This window comes from Saimiri boliviensis, chromosome 8, assembly GCF_048565385.1.
Source record: "Saimiri boliviensis isolate mSaiBol1 chromosome 8, mSaiBol1.pri, whole genome shotgun sequence".
Lineage (NCBI taxonomy): Eukaryota > Metazoa > Chordata > Mammalia > Primates > Cebidae > Saimiri > Saimiri boliviensis.
In genome coordinates this window covers 65,244,810-65,267,845 of record NC_133456.1, presented here as the reverse complement: position 1 = coordinate 65,267,845, position 23,036 = coordinate 65,244,810, and the positions used below count along the sequence as shown (strand labels likewise).

Below are 23,036 nucleotides of genomic sequence, written 5' to 3'. Positions count from 1 at the left end.
AGTTTGGGAGACTGAGACAGGAGGATCGCTTGAACCCAGGAGTTTGAGACCAGCATGGGCAACATGTTAAAATCTCCTCTCTACAAAAATTAAACAAAATCAACAGGGGGTGGTGGCACGTGCCTGTGGTTCCAGCTACTTCAGATGCTGAGGTGGGAGGATCACCTAAGTCTAAGAGGTTGAGGCTACAGTTAGCCAGGATCATGCCACTGCACTCTAGTGTGGACAACAGGGTGAGACTGCTCCACTGCCCCCACGATCCAAAAAAAGTGCCTGGAGTCAGAAAGCGTAATCTCAAAATCTTCCCCTGCACTCTCTAAGTGTTTAGTTTTTGGCAAGTTACTTATTCTCTTAGAACCGTGGTTTCTTCACCTGTAATTTGAAAAACACAGTAAACGTAATTGCTCTTAGTCCAGTTCTTGACAAACTTTTATGTGCTCAGGAATCACCTGGGACCTTGTTAAAATGTAGCTTCTGATTCAACAGATCTAGGATGAGGCTAGAGTTTCCGCATTTCTCACAAATCCCAGCTGACACTGGTGCTGTCGGTCTGTGGACTACACTTGGAGTGGCAGGGTCTTTGAGGATTAAATGAGATATAGGTGGAAAGCAACTAGAACCCTGCCTGTAACACCGTAAGAATTCAAAATAGCCTTCCTCCAAAAGTTAGTGTTATTCAGATGAAGCTTTTAGGTCAGTAGAATCTGCCTGTGTAGGAGGATTCATTGTAATCCTGATTGTGGCATTCCTCTGTGCATCGCCTGGCACTGCACTTTAAATTCATACAGTTGTATTATATTTTATGTATTTTTAGAAACCACCTGAAATTCTTTTTACAAAGAAAGATTATATAAACTAAATACATTGATAGACAATGATAATGTACTTTTAAAAATTTATTAAAAATACTGTGATTCCAAAAATGAAATCAGAGTACCCATTGTAATCACCACCACTCCTTATTCAGCAAGACACTTCCACAGACTGCACCCTGGTGCACCTTATCACATCTACCTTTTCATGACCCTGGAGCTTGCACACCATAATCCAGTTTCTCATAAATTCTTTCAGGTCCTTCAAAAGTATTATACATACAAGTGTCCTGCTCTTTGTGTTTCCTATTTCCTCTGATATTATTTATCTGCCCTCTGCTTCAGATTTCAGCTTAGATACCACTTCCTTCAGGAACTTGCCTGATTGCCCTCTAGATCTGAGTTTCCTGCCCCTTCAGGGGCTCTCATAGGACCTTTGCCTACTCTTATCTCTCTGCATTTCAAAATGTATCATAACTGCTTGTTTATTAATTGGTTCCTGTCACCTACCATCTCCCTGATCTGTAAACTTCAGAAAGTCAAGAGTACTATGCTTATGCCCTGTTATATTCTTATTACTTAGAACAGTGCCTAACTGGTGTTATAGTAGGTACCATACTGAAGACTCAATACATATATGCTCCATTAATGATGAATGGATGAGTGGATAGATAGATGGATGGATGGATGAGTAGATATAAAAGCAGATATGTCTATTGTTAAAGATTTTCATACCCTATTTATTAGCAACAGCTTGGATTAATTTTATTCGAACTGAAATCCCTGAACATAACAATCATCTCAACAACTACACACTTACTGGTAGTACCAGTAAGGAGATCAACTTAATCTCCTTTGCCCAGCTGTAAAGACATTTAGGAATAATGGAATTGTTATCTGGATTTTAGCATGTGGCAAATGTCTCTCTCCGAGACCTGCGATGAAGGGGTTCCAGGCTGAATTTCATTTAACTTTATCCCTGAATAAGATTGTACCTTCATCAAAGCCAGTAACCTAACATATGTAACAACTGTGCACAGAAAGAAACAGGGAAATACTGAGGAGTAGATTTTCAGGAAAGCACCATCACTATAAGAAAAAAAACCACTTCAAATTGTATTTGGAATTGATCATACCTCAATTTCATAATTTTTATCATTCAAAAGAGAAATAGCTCATGATTATTACTAAGATAAAAATAATGAAATTGTTTTCAGTTTCTGTAACATGATTGTACAATTCTCTGTTCAATTTAAAATAAAATAAATTCTTCCATTTTGGATGGGATTGGATAAACTGAGTGTTTATCAGAAATGATGTTATATTTTCAGAGAATGATAGCCCCAAGCTTAATCAATCCTCTGAAAATATAATGTACATTCACAGAAATACTTAAAAAACATATCCTGAGGTTTTTATCTTGGTTGGAAATACAGCACACTCTATTATATAGGACAGAAACCATTCAGCATGTGCCCTGAGGGCCATTAAGTTCCCCAGGACCTGAGATAATGAAGATAAACAGTTTAACCTTTGCTAGATGTGGGACCCTGGTAACCACAACGTCTCATTAGGAAGAGGCACACTAGGCAAAGCACAGAAAAATGGATTACCAAGCACCATGCCTCCAAGTGGTGACCCAGCTTCACTACTTTTATACTCCATTTTTGTTTTCTCACCCCATTCTAGCTATTTTCTATAGCCAGATCACAGTGCTTTTGTGAAAGATTTTTGTCACCAAATTTTCAGCTTAAGTTTTGAGAGTTAAAAATCACCTACATGTTGACCCAATAGCTTGCAATGTACTCTATAAACTGAAATCCTTTAGGAACAAACATTAGGATATTCCCTAGCATTTAGAAAGATTTCTGACATTTGATTTGTAATTATGGAGAAGTCTATTTGCAATTATTGAGGAGTAGTGGAAGTAAGGAAAAGGTATTAGCCTATTTGCGATTAGCAAAATCTATGACAAAAAAATGAAAGTAACAATCTTATCTTGGTTGTTAGAACCTGATAACAATATCTTAGTTTCTTATGCAATAAGATAAGGTAGTGGAACTAATCATGACTTACTCTGCTTCTCTTGAATGGATCTCGGGAGGAAGTAAGCCAATGGCAAAATCTTGTTTCTGAGCCCCACCTTGCAAGAGACAGATGGACCATTGAGGAGCAGGCTCTTGTTTCTCTTAATAGGAGTAAGAGGAATATTATAAGGCACAGCTATATATGGAGAAAAACATGCATACTATTTGGAAAAGACACTTAGACTCTTGAGAGCTTGTGAAGACTCAAAACAAAGTCAAGTGACAGTGTCAGATGTTTCAAGATGGACTTGACCTTTCACCCTTCCCAAGAGAGAAAGATTATTTTGCCTAGGAATAAAAGTGGATAACAACTTCACAGAGATGAATCATTATGTCATGTCCTCATTTCCCAATGGATGTAGTAAATAAGGTACTTTTTTTTTTTTTTTTTTTTTTTTTTTTTTTTTTTTTTTTTTTTTAAATAAAAGACCTAGGGTTGAGTGTCTTATCCAATCAAGTCACATGAGGAAAGGTGTGAAGATTGAAACAGGTAACATTTTTGTAATTCTAAATCCATTGGTTAAATCATGGAACGTGAAGAATTTTTTACTGCATTATCTTGCAACATTCATGGTAGCTAAAGAAGTTTAGCTTGCGATGACCAAATAATAATGGATATAACATAATCTGGATATATTTAAAATCTCCAACAGATAGTTCCTAAGAAGGCTGAAAAGTAAGGAATACCATCAAGGCAATAATAAAACTAGATTTTCTTTTTTTAACATATTAAAACAGAATTCCCTCCTTTCCTTTTATAGAGAGCCATGTTAGGACTCTGATGGGCTCAGGGACTTTTATCTTCTTGGGTATCTTTTTCCAAAAAAACACTTAAAATTATATTTTATGACTACACTGTCATAAAGATGAATATATTAATATTATGTATTATTTTCTTTGACCTAAAATTTCATTCATTTTTTCTGATTAAAAATAAAACACTTTTTTCGGCCCTTAACAGTATTGTGCACCTTAAGCACTGTGCTTCGTGTACCTGCTAGAAAAGTCAGCCATGCTGTTATCTAGCTGTATCTAGAAACTATGTATCTTCTTTCAATTCACAATACAGATTCTCATGCCTGGGAGTCACATCTTAGTGAACTAACACACTAGAAACTGCAATACCAAGCAAAACATTAAGTGTAACCTCAAATGCTTTTTTCTCCCCTCCAAATTCATTATATCAAGTTTATTTGATTAGCAAATATGTCAGCTAATCAAAGTACATTCGTTGGTTCCCTTTAAACAATGCTAGCTTTCATCAGGTGTCCTCTGAAGGAAGCTCCAACTCTCGAAGATTCAAATCATCTACATTTTTATTACCCACTATGTGATGATAATTCATCTCTGCAGCACACCCCTCCTTCATGAAATCAGTGGGTTAGACAAACATAAGCTCCACAAGAACATAAGCTCCAAAAGGAAGAGATTTTTTTTCTCTTTCTTTGGTCTGTTTTGTTCATTTTTTTTCACCGATGAATCTCAAATACCCACAACTTTGCCTGACGTATAGTGAATGTTCAATATGTAGTGAATGAAGAAAGTTCAGTTGATGATACCTCTTTTAAATCTCTTTCTACAGCCTGTTTACCACCTCTGTTAGTTTTTGTCACTCTTGTCTCTTTCCTTCATTGACCCATCTGCCTCTTTGCTCTAGTTGGTCTCCCTCCTATGTGCTTTTCTGAGTGTTCTTCTTAAAGCTCAATGTTAATGATGTAGTCATCTTATTCCAAAGTCTTTTGATGGTTCCTCATATTCTTCAGAAGCAAACAAAATCCAAAATATTTACGTATAAGGTATAAAAATCTCTTTATGAACCAACACCAGACTATATCTACTTTTGTCCCAAGTAGGCTACTGAATTCTTTGATAGAGGAGAGAATCTGCTCATCTCTTTAGCCTCCGGTTCTCTGCACGTGTCATTCTTGTGCATGGATAATCCTTTCTCAAGCCTTTCTTAAATTCACTTCCCTGACCCCACACCTTACTTGACTAATTCCCACCTACTCATCACCTTCTCTTCACTTTACGATTCCTAGTATTCTCCTACATCCTCATGTATCATCTGCAAATTCCTTTTATGATAGCATTCATTTGATTTTATTGTGACTAGGTGTTTAGGCATCTGTTTCTCCCACTGTATTCTAAGTTTCTCTAGGGAATGGTTTCACTGTGCAACATTTTATACCCAGAACATGGCACAGTATCTGAAACTTGCAAGAAATGTAATAAACAGGCCAGGCATGGTGGCCTTGCTCCTGTGATCCCAGCACTTTGGGAGGCCAAGGTGGGTGGATCACGAGGTCAGGAGGAAAAAGATATATGCCACAAGAGAGTGCAAAGATACGGCATCAAACCCTGCCTGTAGGAGTGAAAGATGTCAAGGCAGAGAGATTTGCATGTCCCACAAGTTACCTTCAGAGGATGCAATGACACTCCCGAGGGAGTTGAGAGAGGCTCATAAGTACTGCAAAGCTAATGGTCTAGGACAAACAAAGAAAATGACTGCTATGAAAATAAAGGAACGAAGTTGGCAAAATGATGTGTGCTGTTGCTGAAGCTAGAGAGTACAAAGGCAAACAAGCTGCATCCTAGGTCTGCTTACTAAAGATAAGATTTCTCTCAATGTAAAAGTCAGTGTATTGAATATTCAAACAATCATTCAGTAGTCTTAAACTATAAAACAAAAAGCAACCATAAACACACAACCCACAGGATGGCTTGTGCTACCATTACTGACAGGTTTCTTCAAAGTAGATCAAAAGACACTGTACTCAGTTTTCCTATACACAAATGAAAGTGACAAGGATGAGAAACATGCAGTGTGTAGCGTAGATAAAGGAAAAGAAGATTTTCCAACAAATATATATTTTGCTGACAATGAAAAAAAGCAAAAGATAAAGAAGTATGGTTATGAATGTTGAGGACCATATTAATTAAAAGAAACGTTGGGAAGGAGTGCTGTGCTTTTAACAAAGAGAGTATAGTTTTAAAGAGAAAGGTCAATGTCGAGTACTGAGTGGCTTGGTGGCTTTAAACAGGAGGCTTCTAAGTATGTTCATTTATTTACTGGCTATGATAAAATCCAGAAAAGTATCAGTGGCTATAATAGCCCAGTTGTATTTACACAGAAGGTCAAATATTAGAAGCCTACTGTTCAAGAAAATAAATGTGTGGATAAGCAGAAGGCATGGTTATTAAAAGCAAGAAAGCTGGGTTTAATTCTAGCACTGCCACTGGCTGGCCCTGTCAGTTAGGTAAACTGCCCAGTGAATCTGTTTCTCAGGCTCCTGTCCTGGAAATAAGAAAATCAAAACAAATGCACCATTAAATCACTTTCTTTTTAATATTTTGGAATCTTTCTGATATGCGGAGGAAATAAGAATAAAAAAGTGTTTTGTGGAAATAAAGACATTATTTTAGTGAATGATAGCAGGCACATGTTATTGTATTTTACTTTTGTTGTGTTTTGAAACAAAGTCTTGCTCTGTCACCCAGACTGGGGAGCAGTGGCATGATCATAGCTCACTGAAGCCTCAAACTCCAAAGTTCAAGTGACCCTTCTGTCTCAATCTCCCAAGTTGCTGGAACTACAGACACCTGCCACCATGCCTGGCTAATTATTATTATTATTATTAACTATTATTTTGTAGAGGTGAGGTTTGTTACCCAAGGGGGTCTCAAACTCCCAGCCTCAAGTGATCCTCCCACCTCAGCTTCCCAAAGTGGTTATTGCACTTTACAAATTTCTTAATATATGTTTTCCAAATCATAGATTTAGAAGTACTTGTAGATATTAGAAAGTTACTGGATTGCAAAATTGAATACAGAAATCTGGCATTTTATTTTCCTTTCTTTGATGTACCAGAGGAATAGCTACAAATATTTCCTCTTAATTTCTGACATGATTTGAAGATTAGGCTCTCCTTGCCTGCAAATAAATAAAAATTAATTTTGGGATTAATTATGATTTTGGTTTTCCATTTAGAAAAATATCAAGGTTTATTTTGAAAAAGCAAAAGAAGGAAAATGCTTGAGTTGCACACATATCTCCTATTGACATTCCATTGGCCCAAATATGTTCACATGGACATATCTAACTGCAAGGGATGCTGGAAAACGTAGCCTTCAGTGGGAAGCAATGTATCCAAGTAAAACTGGAGGCACTTTGTTACTAAAAGAAAAAAAAGTGGATGCTGCTTGGTAAGGCAGTTACTGAAGAAGGGAGTAAGTCTAGCACCCTAAAAGAGCTGAGTAGGAAATCTGACAGAATGAAAGAAAGGAATATTTTAAGTGTGCAACTGTCATGGAGTGCCAAGTCATTAATGAAGAACACCCAGATCTCACTGCACAAGCACCTTCTATCCCTTGTTTCCAGGGTATAGGTTGTTAAAAGAAAAACTTTAGCCAAATTAAATCTAAAGTTTAACTGAGCAAAGAGTGAATCAAGCAGTCTCCCTGAGCCAGACTCCAGTGCAGCGACATGGTAGAAAAAGATTTATGGACAGAAAAAAGAAAGACATACGGAAAATGGAAGTGAGGTACAGAAGCAGCCGAATTGGTTACGCTCAGTGTCTGCATTATTTGAACATGGTTTGAACAGTTGGCCACCTTTGATTGGCCAATCAAAGTTTTCTCAGGGATTGGCACAAGAGTACACTACAGTCTGTTTACAACTCCATTTAGGTTATAGTTCATGATATATGGAAAAACCTTTAGGCTGAACTTAAAATATGTAAGCAGGCAGCTTTTGGCTAAACTCGATATAACAATGTCAATTTTACTCAAAGGGTGTGGCAAAAACTTCACTTCATCAGCATTCAGAAACCTTCTCACTGACAAGAGAAATGCCATTTGATACCCAAGTCTTTTTGTAGGTTCTGACAAATTCTATATGACCAGACACTGGAAAACAGAGGAGAACAGACGTGGAGCTCTGGACAGCTAGGGTACTGGTCCACCTGAATAAGCCAAAGACTCCACCATAAACTGGAATAAATGTTAATAATATATTTGCTACTAATATTTATATAGATATGACTTAATATGAAAAAGCAATGTACACATATGCTTTAAATGTAGTATATAACCTATATAGGGCAGATCAAATATTATCATAAATAGAGCAGAATGATATTTGGAAACATCACCATTAGGTAGAAAATTTTGTCAGTAGGTGCCAAGGTGATAGACATTAATTATAGGGAAAAAAATCAGTTTTCTTCTAAGTGTTTTATTTATTAATTACTTTTATAAAAATTGTACAATCCCAAGTGTAGATTTTCTCACTTTGGCGTGAGAAAAAACTACTGTGGATGTGCATGTTGAATGAGAAACATGTTTTTTAGCTCAAACTTTTTGTTCCATTATTGGGAACAAGAAAGAATTTCTCCTGACAGAATGTACCTGAGGTAAAATAGAACTGTTATTAGGAAAACTTTTCCATATTGTATATATATATATACCTAAACCATATTTGTCAGTAAAAAGGCTGCTTTAAAAATGTTGTACACAGTATTTTCATTTTCATTAATTGCTTTAGTGTGGCAGCAATTCACTAGGAAGAATATGAGATGCTCTCTCTCCCAAGACTGCTTTAATTTTATGGAAAGCCACATACGATGTTTTGAGACAGTTACATTTTTCAAATCTAGCACCAAAAAAAGGTTTTTTTCATGTCTGTTTTACCACTTGACAATCTTTTGACTGCCTAGAAGCTTTGGATATCCTGTGCATGTTGGCTAATTTTCAAGCTTATGAGTCTGATCCTCCCCAAGGTAGAAGCCAGAAATTAAGTTCTCAACCTCTTTCAAAGTCGGGATAGAGGCGTGTGACTTGCATGCTACCGATTAAGTACATACATGAGAGTTTTTGAGTATCAAACTACAAATTGAAGAAGCAGATATCATGACCAATCCATTTCTGTTCTGGTGGTTGCACACTTATCCTGTTTCTTAAGATTGAACCAGCAAAAATTGTAGTGTTATTAGCCAACATGCAGTGTTGTGTTTGTTGCCAAGGGTTACTGAAGCAGTTATGAAGTGTGGTTTTGAGGTTCTTCCTTGATTCATAGGTTTCTGTCTAGTCTTCAAGATTGCTTGAGATGGAAGAATGGACACTGAGCATATAATTATTTGTTTTATGTATCTTACTTTTTTTACTGTATTCAGAGTAAACATATCCGCATTCATGAAATCATTTATGAATATATAATTTTAAATAACTGCACAGTATTTCCCATTTTACCCTTCAAATGTGTGTTTCATCTTTTTCACATAGCTTTCTTTCTGAGGCCAATCTGTGTATATGAAATAAAACAGCTCCCTAGATCTCTGATTTCAGGTGGGTTTGGACAATGGGGAACTAGGGTAAAATAGCAGAAAACGGAGGAGGCCTTAAGTCAGGCACTGGATTCAACTTGTTCTTTCTTACTGGATCAATTCTGATTGGCTGCTGCTCTCAAAGAGACTCACTCTTCATCCATATTCTGTTAATTGCTTCTTACTCAGCCCAGCCCAGACATCGCATTCCTTGTGATTTATTTTCACACACTTAGATTCTCTTTAAATAGCTTGAACTTGCGACAATTATGTTTTTTTTTTTAGGGTTTCTGACTGGAGTAACATTCCATTGTAGGAATACATCATAATTTATTTCACCATTTTCCTAGTGTTTTATGTTTAGGATTCTCTTGATTATTTTAAATCTAAACATTGCTGTAATTAGATGCTAATATATAATTCTGATGGTTGTCTCTGGTTCTTTCTTAATTATATTTTCTAATTGCTGCTATGCAGAGACTCTTGCCTTTGTTGTTGTTGTTGTTGTTGTATGGATCTCTTTCATTCACCTATATTGCAAAAATCTAATTAGCTACAAAAGGTTAGCTGTAGAATTGCTTGAATTTTTATGGAGACAATCCTATCAGCTATAATTAAAATTTTGCTTCTTTCTTTCCAATATATCTACTTTTCATTTCTGTTTCATATCTTATTGCATTGTCTGGGACATTTAGTAACATGTTGATTACACTGTTTTATTTTAAATTAAATTGTACATCTTTATGGGGCACACGTACTATTTTGATAGACACAAACAATGCATAATGATCAAATCATGGTATTTAGGAAGTCTATCACCTCAAATAGACATCATTTATTTGTGTTGGGTATATTTCAAGTCTTCAAGCTATTTTGAAATATAGAACATATTGTTGTTAATTACAGTCACCTTGGTTATTCCTTAGATCTAACTGTATTTTGTAATAATTAACCAATCTCTCTACACCTCCAAGCTGTTTTAATGGGCATATTTTCATATTTTCATCCGAATTTCAAAGATAATTCTCTTAATTTTACCACTAAATAAAAGCTATTGCTTTAGGACACATTTCTAGATGTTGAATTATTCAAACAGCATAAATATTTTAAAGCTTCTTGGAATATATTATGAAATTTCTCTCCAGAAAATTCCAACATTTTATATCATCATCAATATTTCCTGACAGTGTCTTGACCCACATAACCTTGCCAACATTAGCTGTTAATTAGATATATTTTATTATTTGTAACTGGATTACCTTTTTCTGCTCCATGGCCACACCTAAACCCTAATGTGCCACAAGAACAACAATAACAAAATGTAAGAATAAGATTCTGCTGAGAATTAATCAAGAATATTACCCTTGTCAGTAGCTGACAACATATTCCATTTGCTTTATTATTTTATTTATTTATTTATTTTTGAGACAGAGTTTTACCCTGTTGCCCAGGCTAGAGTACAGTGGTGCTATCTTAGCTCACTGCAGCCTTATCTACCAGGCTTAAGCAATTCTCCCACCACAGCGTCCCAAAGTACTGAGATTACAGCTGTGAGGCACTGCACCTGGTCTCTATTTACTTTAAAATAAGGATGAAGTTTTCTATTTCCTAAATTTATGTAACCAGATTTTCTGTGTCAAAGTATTTTTGAAGCATTTTGATCATTGGGAACACTTTTTTTTCTTTCACATAAAGGACTTTAAAATTCAGAAATCACCTCTAAGCTTGAGGGTACTGCTTTTCTCTACATAAACACTAGACACTTAAAAAAATAAAATTAGAAAACCAATTTCACTCTACCTGCTACACACAGTTTTCCAAAGTGAGATGTTTGTTCCCTAGCTGTGTAAATGTAAGTCATAAAAAATACTAAATGTTGACAGTTTTACTCCACCTGAAATTTACATTAGGTAGTCACTGGGCTGTGGAAGGTACAATGTCTATGAGAGAACTCATCAAAAACACTGATATAAAACATATACCTGCCTTTTGTCTCAGAAGGCTGCATGACTTTTATCTCATCCCATAAATAATGGAGGCATCAGCACATTTATCTGCACACAATAACAAATCCCATCCTCTTGGTAATTGTAAAAACGCTGAAGCCTGTTATTGACCTTGTGTAAAATATAGGCACGGGACAAAAACACGAAGAAACTTTTTGTCTGTCTATATCCACGTCTAAAGCCCCATCACACACTTTGAAAACCATTAAACTAAAAGTCAATGATGTGTAAAGGAAGAGGAAAAAACATATTATTGAATAAAGCAAAACAGACAAGTCAAATCAAAAGATGCATCCATCCATACCATGTCACTCAATGTTCCTATTTTCTATGCTGAAGTTTTTGAGATATTTGCATTAAAGGAAGGCTGAAATCTTCAGCTCTCAAAGCTCTATTGTTAGTTATCAATTTTTTTTTTACTTCTCACATTCTTTTACTGTGCTTATTTATTTTGCAAATGAATGGTCTGTGGATAGGTTTTTAAGGTGCCTTTCCTATATTGTTAGAATACAGATTTTCTGATTGAATTACAGTGAAAATGGTGAGCAGCTATTTTTTGATCACCATTTGCAAGTATTTATATCCATATCCTAATCTCTGCCAGTTTCTTTGGGCTGGGCTCAAGAACTACAATGCTGTGCATTGCCCTGTGCCTCACAGCTAGATGGCATGATAAATGGTAAGTAATGAGGTCCTCCAATGAGCAACACCCAACAATTACCATAATAGTTCAGAGAAGGGAGAGACAAATGCAAGCCACAGCAGTGACAAGATGTCCCTTATGAGAGGCATGCTTGAGTTGAATCTTCAAGAATGAGATTAAATTGATGGAAAAAACAATAGGAATATTCCAAAATGGTCAAAAAAGATATACATTATTGTTTTAGTACATTTTCACATTGCTATAAAGAAATACCAAAAATTGGGCAATTTATAAAGGAAAGAGGTTTAATTGACTCAGTTCCACATGAGGGAGGAAGCCTCAGAAAACTTACAATGGGAATGCAAAGGAGAGGCAAGCACCCTCTTCAAAATGCAGCAGGAGAGAAAGAAACAAAGGAGGAACTTCCAAACACTTATAAACCCATCAGATTTCATCAGAACTCACTCTCATGAGAACAGCATGGGGGAAATTTCCCCCATGATCCAATCATCTCCCTCTCTCAACTCATGGGGATTACAGGTCCCTCCCTTGACGTGCGGGACTTACAATTTGAGATGAGATTTGGGTGGGAACATAGAGCCAAATCATATTATTCTGCACCTTGCCCCTCCCAAATCTCATGTCTTTTCACATTTTTAAACCAATCATGCCTTCTCAACAGTACCCCAAAGACTTACCTCATTCCACCATTAACTCAAAAGCCTAAGTCCAAAGTCTCACCTGAGACAAGGCAAGTTCCTTACATCTATGAGCCCATAAAACAAAAAACAAGTTAGCCCCTTCCAAGATACAATGGAGGTACAGATATTGGATAAATACATCCATCCAAATGGGAGAAATTGGGCAAAACAAAAGGCCCTATGCAAGTCTTAAATCCCATAGAGCATTTCATTAAATCTTCAAGCTGTGAAATGAATGCCTCTGACTCCATGTCTCAAATTTGGGGTATGCTGATGCAAGAGGTGGGCTCCTCAAAACTTCCACAGCTGCTTCACGGGCTAGCATTGAATGTCTGTGGATTTTCCAGGTGCACTGTGCCACCTGTCAGTGGACCTACCATTCTGGGGTCTAGAGGTTGGTGGTCCTCTGCTCACAGCTCCACTAGAAACCAAATGGAGACTCGGTGTGCAGGCCAAAACTCCACATTTCCCTTTCACACTCTTCTAGCAGAGGTTCTCCATAAGGGCTCTGCCTCTGAAGCAGCCATCTGCCTGCATATCCAGGCATGTCCATACATCTTCTGATATGTAGGCAGTGATTCTGTAACCTCAATTCTTCCCTTCTGTGTTCCTGCAGGCCCATCATCATGTGCAAGCTGCCAAGGCTTGGGGCTTGAACCTTTGAAAGCAATGACCTAAGCTGTACATTTGCCCCTTTTAGCCACACCTGGATGTAGTGCACCAAATCCCAGGATTGGACAAAATAGCAAGGATTTGGGCCAAGCCCATGAAAACATTTTTTCTTCCTAGACCTCTAGGCCTATGTTGGAAAGGTCTGTTGCCAAAATCTTTGACATGCCCTGGATATATTTTCCCCATGTATTGGTGAATACCATTAGGCTCCTCATTACTTATGCAAATTTTTGCTTGAATTTCTCCACAGAAATTGGGATTTTCTTTCCTAATGCATCACCAGGCTGCAAATTTTCTAAACTTATATGCTTTGCTTTCCTTTTAATCATAAGTTCCAGTATCAGATTATCTCTCTCAACTTCAAAGTTCCACAGATCTCTAAGGCAGGGGCAAAATGCCGCCAGTCTCTTTGCTAAAGCATAGCAAGAATGACCCTTGCTCCCGTTCCCAAGAAGTTCTCATCTTCATCTGAGACCACTTCAGCCTGGACTTCATTTTTCACATCATCATCAGCATTTGGGTTAAAACCATTCAACAAGTCTCTAGGAAGTTCCAAACTTTCCCACATTGTCTTCTCTTCTTCTAGGTCCTCCAAATTGTTCCAGCCTTTGCCTGTTTCCCAGTTCCAAAATTGCTTCCACATTTTCAGGTCATCTTTGCATCAGTACCTGACTCTTTGTACCAATTTTCCATATTAGTCCATTCTCACACTGCTATAAAGAAATACCCAGGACTGGGTAATTTATGAAGCAAAAAGTTTTAATTGACTCACAGTTCCACAAGGCTGGGGAGGCCTCAGGAAACTTACCACCATGAGGAAAAGCAAAAGGGAAATAAGCACCTTCTTCACAAGGCAGCAGGAGAGCTAGAAATGAAGGAGGACCTTCCAAACACTTATACAACCATCAGATCTCATGATAACTCACTATCACAAGAACAGCATTGGAGAAACTTCCTCCATGATCCAAATACCTCACTCCTTTGACACATGGGGATTACAGTGCAATTTGAGATGAGATTTGGGTGGGGACACAGTGCCAAACCATATCAAGTATCATTAGAGAGATGTATATGAATCTAACATGTATTCAAAAGACAAGATAATGGATTTACTTGGAGGAAAAAGGGATCTGAGTTTGGATAAGTGGTATAGTAAACAAATATTAAAAGTCTTCAAATATAGGCTGAATAGTTTAAACTTGATTTGAAAGGTGAAGGTCACCAAACATTAGGAATAAGAGCTTCAACTTGCCTTCTACAGCAGACACTGCAATTTGGTCAAAGCTCTCCATCTCCCGGAAGCCAGGTAGAATATAAGATTCCTTAATTTTTGATATAAACTATCAAAATTGGCTCAAAATGTTAATCCATTTTGCCATGCTCAATATACGTAAACATTTTGAACCATAAAGGAACAGAAGCATACAGTTTTAAAGGATGACTCGGGGTAAAGGCCAGTTAACTAAAGCATTTATGAAATAATCTAGAAAATGAATACTGAAAACATTTAAATTAAAAGGGCAGGATCTAATGAAAGACAAGAGGAAGAATGAAGCAGAGACAGAGGGTTCACTCATACCAGGTTAAAGAAAAACTCATTTAGCTAAAATAAATAATTCAGCTTCAACCTATTCAATAAAAATTTATTAGCAATTTAATATAGTATAGGGCTAAAGCATTTACAAACTTTATCTGAATTAATTCTTGTAAAATTAGTATTAATTTTGCTTCTTGGAGATTATGTCTTTTGGGGGAACATGAATGGAGCTAGAGGCTCTTGTACTTAGCAAATGAAGGCAGGAACAGAAAACCAAATGCCACATGTTACCATTTATAAGTGAGAGCTAAATGATGAGAACTTATGAACACAAAGAAGGAAATAACAGATACCAGGGTCTACTTGAGGCAGGAGGGTGAGAGGAGGGAGAGGAAAAGAAAAGATAACTATTGGCTACTGGGTTTAATACCTGGGTAATGAAATAATATGTACAACAAACCCCTGTGACACTTGCTTATCTGTGTAACAAAACTTCACATGTATCCCCAACCTAAAATAGTTTTTAATGAAAAATGGCTCAGAGAAATTAAGAAACTTAGTCAAGACCCCATATTCTTTCAGCTCTATCACACTTCTGAGATGAGATGAAACACGAAAAACAATTATAGCCTAGTTGAATTTATATTTAAAAATATTTACTAGAAATTATAGCCTAATTAGAATCTCAGCACTACAGTGAGTTTAGCATGAAATGAATAGTTTATCACTCTTTTTGTTTTGAGAGTTAAAATTGTTCTTAAAAAAATCCGTTAAACTTGATAGCAATAAACTTGCTGACATCGAACTTTATTTTTAAGATTAATATGATTGAAATAATAATAATTTTAATACACAGGAGTGGGATGTAATCAAAGGAAATGCTGAAAATTATATGTGGAGTCTTTTTTAGTTTATATAGTGACTTACTTGGATCATTCAGAAAAAATAATTGAGAATTTCTCTTTGGATATTTTTGTCATTGTTTTTGTTATCTTAAGTAATTAAGTTAATAGTATATATCTTATCAAACAATTGTCAATTCTTCAACTCACAGTGCCTGAAAATGTGCTCAATAAATATTAATTGACTGAATGGCAAGACATTCGGCCAGAGATAGTATTTATCGTTATAGCAAAGATAATAGCTAAGCTGCCAAGAGACATTTCTTTAATCAAAATTCTATAATGTCTCAAAATTCACTCAAAGTAATTGCCCAAATTCTCACTGTGAAGGAGCTCCAAGGTCTGACTCCATGCCCACCCTCAACCTTTCTCTGACCTTATCTCCATCTTCTCTCTCCCTGAGTCTCTTCAGTCCAGTCACACTGGCCTGCCTGCTGTGCTCCAAAGCCCACATTAGCTTGTTCCTTACAGTTCTCTTTTCCTATTGTCTCTTCTTGAAAGTTCTTCCCACCTTATTCCCTCCTTCAAGTCTTCACTCAAATCTCATCTTCTCAAGGAGTCCTATGAAAAGCACTCTATTTAATTTTGCAACCAGCTGCCACCTGATACTTTCATTCATTTTCACTTGTTCTCCATCATTTTTTTTCTGCAGCACTTACCACTTTTAAAATATGTTGTTTACTCGATAATTACATTTATTTGTTATTTTCCCATTATAATTACAAGTTCAATGAAAGCAGAAACCTTTGTCATTCTTGATTGCTGCTGTATCCCAAACAGCTACAAGTCAATAAATAGTTTCTGAAAGAATGAATGAATAATAATGGTAAATAACAATGGTTATGCTATCTGAGAGCATTTATTTCCCAAGGACATTAAATGTTAAGCTACCTACTAAGTACAATCACATTTTTTTTTTTCATTTAAGCCTCATAACAGTTGTTTAAGGGAATGCGAATTTACATTAAGTAACAGGCTACAGATTTCCTAACCATAATTGGCCGTCTAACCCAAGTCTCCAAACTCTTGTTCTATGTTGCTGTGGCTGAAACATAGAGAAAAACATGTTTACTCCAATTATAGTTCAGACATACCAGCATCCAACAATGAGGTCATATCACATGGAATATGTAACTAATTTATATTAATTTACATCTTTTACACTCAAATTGTACAGTGATTGTTTGTAATATCGCTATTATACCAAGGTAAATTACACTTTAATTCAAAAATATTTCAATGATTAAATTTTTTGAAGTTTCATTTTGGAGACCTATATAGCTTTTCTGTCATATTACTAATATACTATAACCTTCTTTTTACATTTCTGAAATCAGATGTCAGAGGTCACCTAAGAAGGTTTTAAACATGCCAACCACATGTATTAGATTCCAGTAAGTTTAGAAACCCTATAATTATTCAATGGCCTGATTATAATCAAGTATTTTAAAATGCAATCTTATTTTGAACCTACCTTAAGATGAAATTGTAGCAAATAAGAAAAAAATCTCCAACTATCAAACTTTCTACCTACAAAATTTTCTCTGTAAAAGCAAATGAAAACAACTAGGAAAAAGTATATTTTAAATCAGCGTGACTGTAGCTATGACAAAATGGAAAATGACTTCCCTATGAAAGGGAATCTCTGTGAAAGTGCTGACAAGCCAAAGATAAGTTATTTATTGTTTTTATTCATTAAAAAATGAAATAATTGTTTCAAGGAAATAAAAACAAGGTAAAGAGTTAGGCTTCATTAAACAAAATCAGTGAAGACAAAGGTAATTCACAAAACCACATATGTTCTATGATATTCATTAAAGCAAAAACAGGTTTGCTGTTCTGATAAGTCATTTATTATTGCAGTTTGGAAGGCTATTTCTTTATTTACATAGGGATGCTGTGCCATCATGAGAATACTTTGGAGAGACTGCTAACAAGGCCACTTCATGTATCTTTCTTCTCATTATAAAAAAATTGTGGTAAAATATACATAGCATAAAATTTTTAATGGTACAGTTCCATTAGGTATATTCACATTGTTGTACAACCATCTTTTTTTTTTTAATCTCTTTATACTTTCAAATAAAACTATCATTCCACTGGTTTTATAAACTCTTGTTCATCCAAGTCACACAATTGAGAACAGATTAGGGTCACGAAGAAATATCTTAGAAAGTTCCACGACCTCGTAATTTATATTTCCCAAATGAAGCGCTAAATACAAGACCATCAAAGGCCCTGGCAATTCTTACCCCTTTGCCTATTTCTGTTATTAACTGCTTTTTGTTTTGTTTTGTTTTGCCGTGTTTCTGTAGATTTATGTGTACGTCATGACCACATCCCAAAATATGTTCCTTGGAGCATCAGTTGTAGGGGTGTCCACCGGTGTTACCCAGAAAAGGATTATGTGATCAAACAAACTTAGACTCACTCGATTAAACAGGTGTCCTTTCTGCAGAGTTTCTGAGAATTTCTCATGTGCTGGTGGGCATTGTGGCTGTTTAGGTCAGAGAGGTGGCCTGCAGACTTCACAAAGATCTTGGACCACTGAATTCTGTTATTGCTTGAGAATATTTTAGAACTATTTTGCAAAGGAGTGCACCTTGGAAAACATGAGATTACAGCACTATACCCCTGTCATTTTTATTATCACAGTATCTTTTGGCATGAAAAACTTTTTTTGTAAAGAAAACATTTTGTTCGATGTTACATCATCTTGGAAACTTGTCACTTTCCATATCCACCACCTTGTGCTATATTGTCCACATGTTTACTGCAAAACTCCTCACCTTTTTGGCATTTATTCATTCTGCCCAGTATTTTTACTTTTTAAGTTCTACCTACTTTCACAGGAGATTAAGGCAGGAAATGTACGACCAGAGAAGGAGAAAGAAATTTATTACGTAAGTCTTAAGTGAAAAAACAGAAAATCCAAAGCATACGGAAAGGAAACCTTGCAAGAAAAGAGGTTCAAGAGCTTTGTGTCACAGCAAGACACTAAGAACGTTCTAAGAAGGCCATATCAGAATGCCCTTTGCTGACTTTCAACCCCAGGATCAATACTTCAGAAGCATTAGCAGAGGGAGATAAATCAATATTTTCCATGTTTTGTGCTGTATCTATTTTGTTCCCTATCCCAATCCCCAATCCACCACTGCTCTGAAGCACAGATTGACCTCTCTGGATTCTGGGAGGAGATCTGTGTATTCAGTGCACTTCGACTGAGCATGAGGGCAGGTCTCAGACTCCAGCCAGTGACTGCTAGTTAGAGTCGAGCACATGAACTACCCAGCATGGACTGCTTATAATTGCTGGCCTGTGTTAAATTTTGGCCTCCTGCAAAATCAATATTGAGACATCAACAATTAATAAGAAGGTTCTCGGCATTTTTAGCAGTATTTATTTACAGTATATGTTCTGACAGGCAATGAGCCAAATCCATTAGAAAGGCTTTTATTTTTTATTTAAAAAAGTTAAAGGTATTTGGACATGGATACCAGGATCAATGATCTCTTTAGGCAGAACTTCCAAAGCAAAGCCCCTATGAGTGCCAATCTAAGCCCCCTGGAGTGTTGGAAAATGGGAAAATGCCTTCTTTAGAACATTCTGGTGGTGGTTGGTCAATATCTTAATTGTTCAAGACCATTTGCCCTGTGACAGGCAGGAAGTTGATAGTGGGAGTTCTCTGAGTTTACTTTTTCCCTCAGATCTTCTCATCTCCCTGAAAATTGCTAAAGCATGGTCATTAGCTCCCCAGAGCTTGCTCTCTCTCTCTCTCTCTCTCTCTCTCTCTCTCTCTCTCTCTCTCACCGACTCCCTCCTGACCTTGTCCCTCTTTTCTGTTTACTAATCCCCCTCTCATAGTTTCAACAAGAAGGACATTCACCACACTAACTTCTGCAGGAAGACAGGCTGTCTAAAGGCAACATCTGCCTCCGACCCTATAATATAGTCCTCACTGAAGATAAATGTTATAGGTTGAATTGCGTCCCTCAAAAAGATATGTAGAAGTTCTAACCTTTGGTGTCTGTAAAGAGGACTTTATTTTGAATATAGTATTTGTAGAAATAATCCAGCTATAGTGAGGTCATACTGGGTTAGGGTGGGCTTTAAATCCAATAACTGGTGTCCTTATAAGGGGAGAGGGAGATTTAGAGGCACAGCTTAAACACGGAGGGGAAATGTGCATGTGAAAACAGGGAAAGAAATCAGAATGATAAAACTATAAGACAAGGAACATCAGAGATTGTTGGCAATCTCTGGAAGACATGAAGAGTCAAGGTAGATTCTTTGCTAGAGTCTTCAGAGGAAGAATGGCTCTGCTAACACCTTAGTTCCAGAGTTCTGGTCTCTAGAACTGTAGAAAACTAAGTTGCATTACTTTTTACTTTAAGTCAAACACTTTGTAGTAATTTGTTACAGTAGTCTTAGGAAACTACTAGAAGTGAGTACAAAGGTCTAACTGATTGCATGGAAAAAGAAGACATAATATGGAAAAAATGAAACTCAGATTATGAGTCATTGTGTATTCCTGAGCAGGGGGACTAAAGTAGAAGGAAGGCCTCCAGAGGCATCTAGAGACTAGGACTGGATACGCATCTTGTGTCATGCTAAGAGCCCAGAGCTGACCGTATAAAAGATGGGAGCTAATGATGACTTAAACTAAGAGATATTATGGTGACATTTTCATTTTGCATATGTCATCTTGACATAGAACATGAACTGGACAAAAGCAAAGCATCATGCATACGCATTTGTCTTGGAGGCCAGGTGCAGTGGCTCACACCTATAATCCTAGAACTTTAGGAGGCCAGGGCAGGTGGATCATTTGAGGTCAGGAGTTCCAGACCAGCCTTGCCAAAATTCAGAAACCTGATCTCTACTAATAGCTGGGCAAAGTGGCAGATATCTGTAATACTAGCTACTTTGGACGCTGAGGCTGGAGAATTGCCTGAACCTGGGAGACAGAGGTTGCAGTGAGCTGAGATGGCACCACTGCACTCCAGGCTAGATGACAGAGTAAGACTCTGTCTTGAAAGAGCAAAGCAAAGCAAAACAAACAAACAAAAAAATAGCTGAGGATGGTGGTGTGTGCCTGTAGTCCCAGCTACTTGGGAGGCTGAAGTTTAATGTGTTTTTTTCCAGTTCTGTGAAGAAGGTCATTGGTAGCTTGATGGGAATAGCGTTGAATCTGTAAATTACTTTGGGCAGTATGGCCATTTTCACGATGTTGATTCTTCCTAACCATGAACATGGAATGTTTCTCCATCTGTTTGTATCCTCTCTTATTTTGTTTAGCAATGGCTTGTAGTTCTCCTTGAAGAGGTCCTTTACGTTCCTTGTTAGTTGTATTCCTAGGTACTTTATTCTCTTTGTAGCAATTGTGAATGGCAGTTCGTTCTTGATTTGGCTCTCTTGAAGTCTATTACTGGTGTATAGGAATGCTTTGCACTGTGAAACTATTGAGCCATATAGATGCAGTCATAGAAACTATTTTTCCCCAGTTGAAATTATCCCAGCTTAAAAGCTAGAAAGAAAGCATCTCTCCTCATACAGCCATCTCTGAAGTCTCTGAAAAGTATTGATTGTCCACTTGGCTCTGCGTCCATTTTGGAGCCAATCACTATGGCTATCTACGGAACAGAGAGTGATTCACTATCCTATCAAACTACTTCGAGGGAAAGTAGAGCCACCCTAAAAGAAAGGGAATGTAACCAAGGAAGTTATCAAGGCTGAATTGAGAAAAAGAAAGGTAAAGAAAGGGTTTATTAGTGTTCTGAATTCCAACTACAAAAAGGCAAGTCTGAGAGAAGGTGGAAATTTTCCTAGCACTGTAAACTTACAGGGAATACAGGCAAACAAACCAGTGGAGCATTCTACAACGGAGACTGTGTAGAATTGTTACTTCCAATCAGAAGTTTCTAATGGAGAAATTAATGTGGTGACCAATACTGCTTTCCATCCAAACTAAAATGTGTGTGGGCACACACTCCCCCAACACACAAATCATATTTAATGTAGAGAATAAAGTCTCAAGGGATAAATGGTTTCTCCAGTTTTATGGGTAAAAAAAATCTTTGCTCAGTAATATAGGATAGAAGTGTTTACTTTTGACATTATTGTTTGGATAAATTGAGATCAAAAAATAAAATTTATCAATGATAAAAAAAAATCTTTATCCAAACAGATAAAGAATTTTGTTTTATTCATTAGGGAGCACTGTTATTCTTTAACTCTTTTCTAAACTTATCAAAAATATAAATAAACAAAAGCACAAATGCACTAGTGATTGCTTTCTTTGGGAGATCTTCTCATTGCCAGAAAAATATATCTCTATCCTCCCAATCTCCAGAGTTCTTAGTTTGTACCATTCATATGAGATGAAAAAGGTTCTGTTTTTAAATTTGTGTTAATTATTACATTTTTACATATCCTGTTTGTAAATTTTTTGAGTAACATCTACCTAAAAGCCAACAGCATAAATAGCTAATTTTGAGAAACATCTGTTGTCAAGTTATATGCTAATTATGTGTGTGTGTCTTGGTTCAAATCCATCTATGAGATAGATTCATTCCATTTTAAGATGACAAACCTTTGGATCACAAAAGTAGACTAACTTGTCCATGATCAAGAGCTCATGAAAGACAGATCCAAGATTTGAACCCCCGTAAGTGTTGCTCCAAAACTCTTGAAATAGTCTGAAGGGGGCATGATTAGAGAGAGACCAGTTAGATGTCTATGGCTGTGATCCAGGTGACAGAGACAGTAGCTTAGACTGTGATGATGGCAGAGAAAATAGACAAAATGAGATGGATTTGAGGATATTTTAGGGTAGCATCAACAGATCTTGATATGAAGGTTAAGCTCTGTTCCATCTACCAATGTTTCAGCCTTTTGGAAGTAGCTAGGAAATGTGCTGTGAATGACAGATGGAAAGCTGTAGAGGTGATAAGGCTGCCCGGAGTATTTATAACTCTTCCACCTGGACTCTCTCCTGAAAGTCTCAGGTGGTCACTATGTTAAGAGCACATGGAAACTAACGAGAGAGGGAGCGCTTTGGATGTGCCATTTCTTTAGGGCTCAGAATGAGAGGCAGGGTATGGGAAAAGGAGACTTTGAGGATGAAGCCATTGGTCATGTTGAGGTAAAGAACTCCAAAGACGGAAGTTTCCTCATTAACTGTAATGCCAAGAAAACTGTGAGTCATTGGCCCAGCCACCATGAATTTCCACTCCCTCTAATACTTGCCTGTCACATTCACATTGATGTTGCCTATGAATATGTAGATACTCTCAGGAAATGTGTAACCCTTAGGAGGATTAATGCAAATTTAAACTCGTATTTCACATGTTGGAA

General features: G+C 36.8%; 1 long non-coding RNA gene across 1 annotated transcript; it reads right to left on the bottom strand.

Annotated features, from left to right (window-relative positions):
* Window positions 1-8,468: 8,468 nt before the first annotated feature.
* LOC141585263 (uncharacterized) lies at window positions 8,469-22,990 on the bottom strand. Its single transcript, XR_012518661.1, has 3 exons — window positions 22,929-22,990; window positions 9,146-9,197; window positions 8,469-8,996 (listed from the first exon to the last, which is right to left on the bottom strand). It is a non-coding gene; the product is annotated as an uncharacterized LOC141585263 (long non-coding RNA).
* Between the last annotated feature and the right edge of the window lie 46 nt (window positions 22,991-23,036).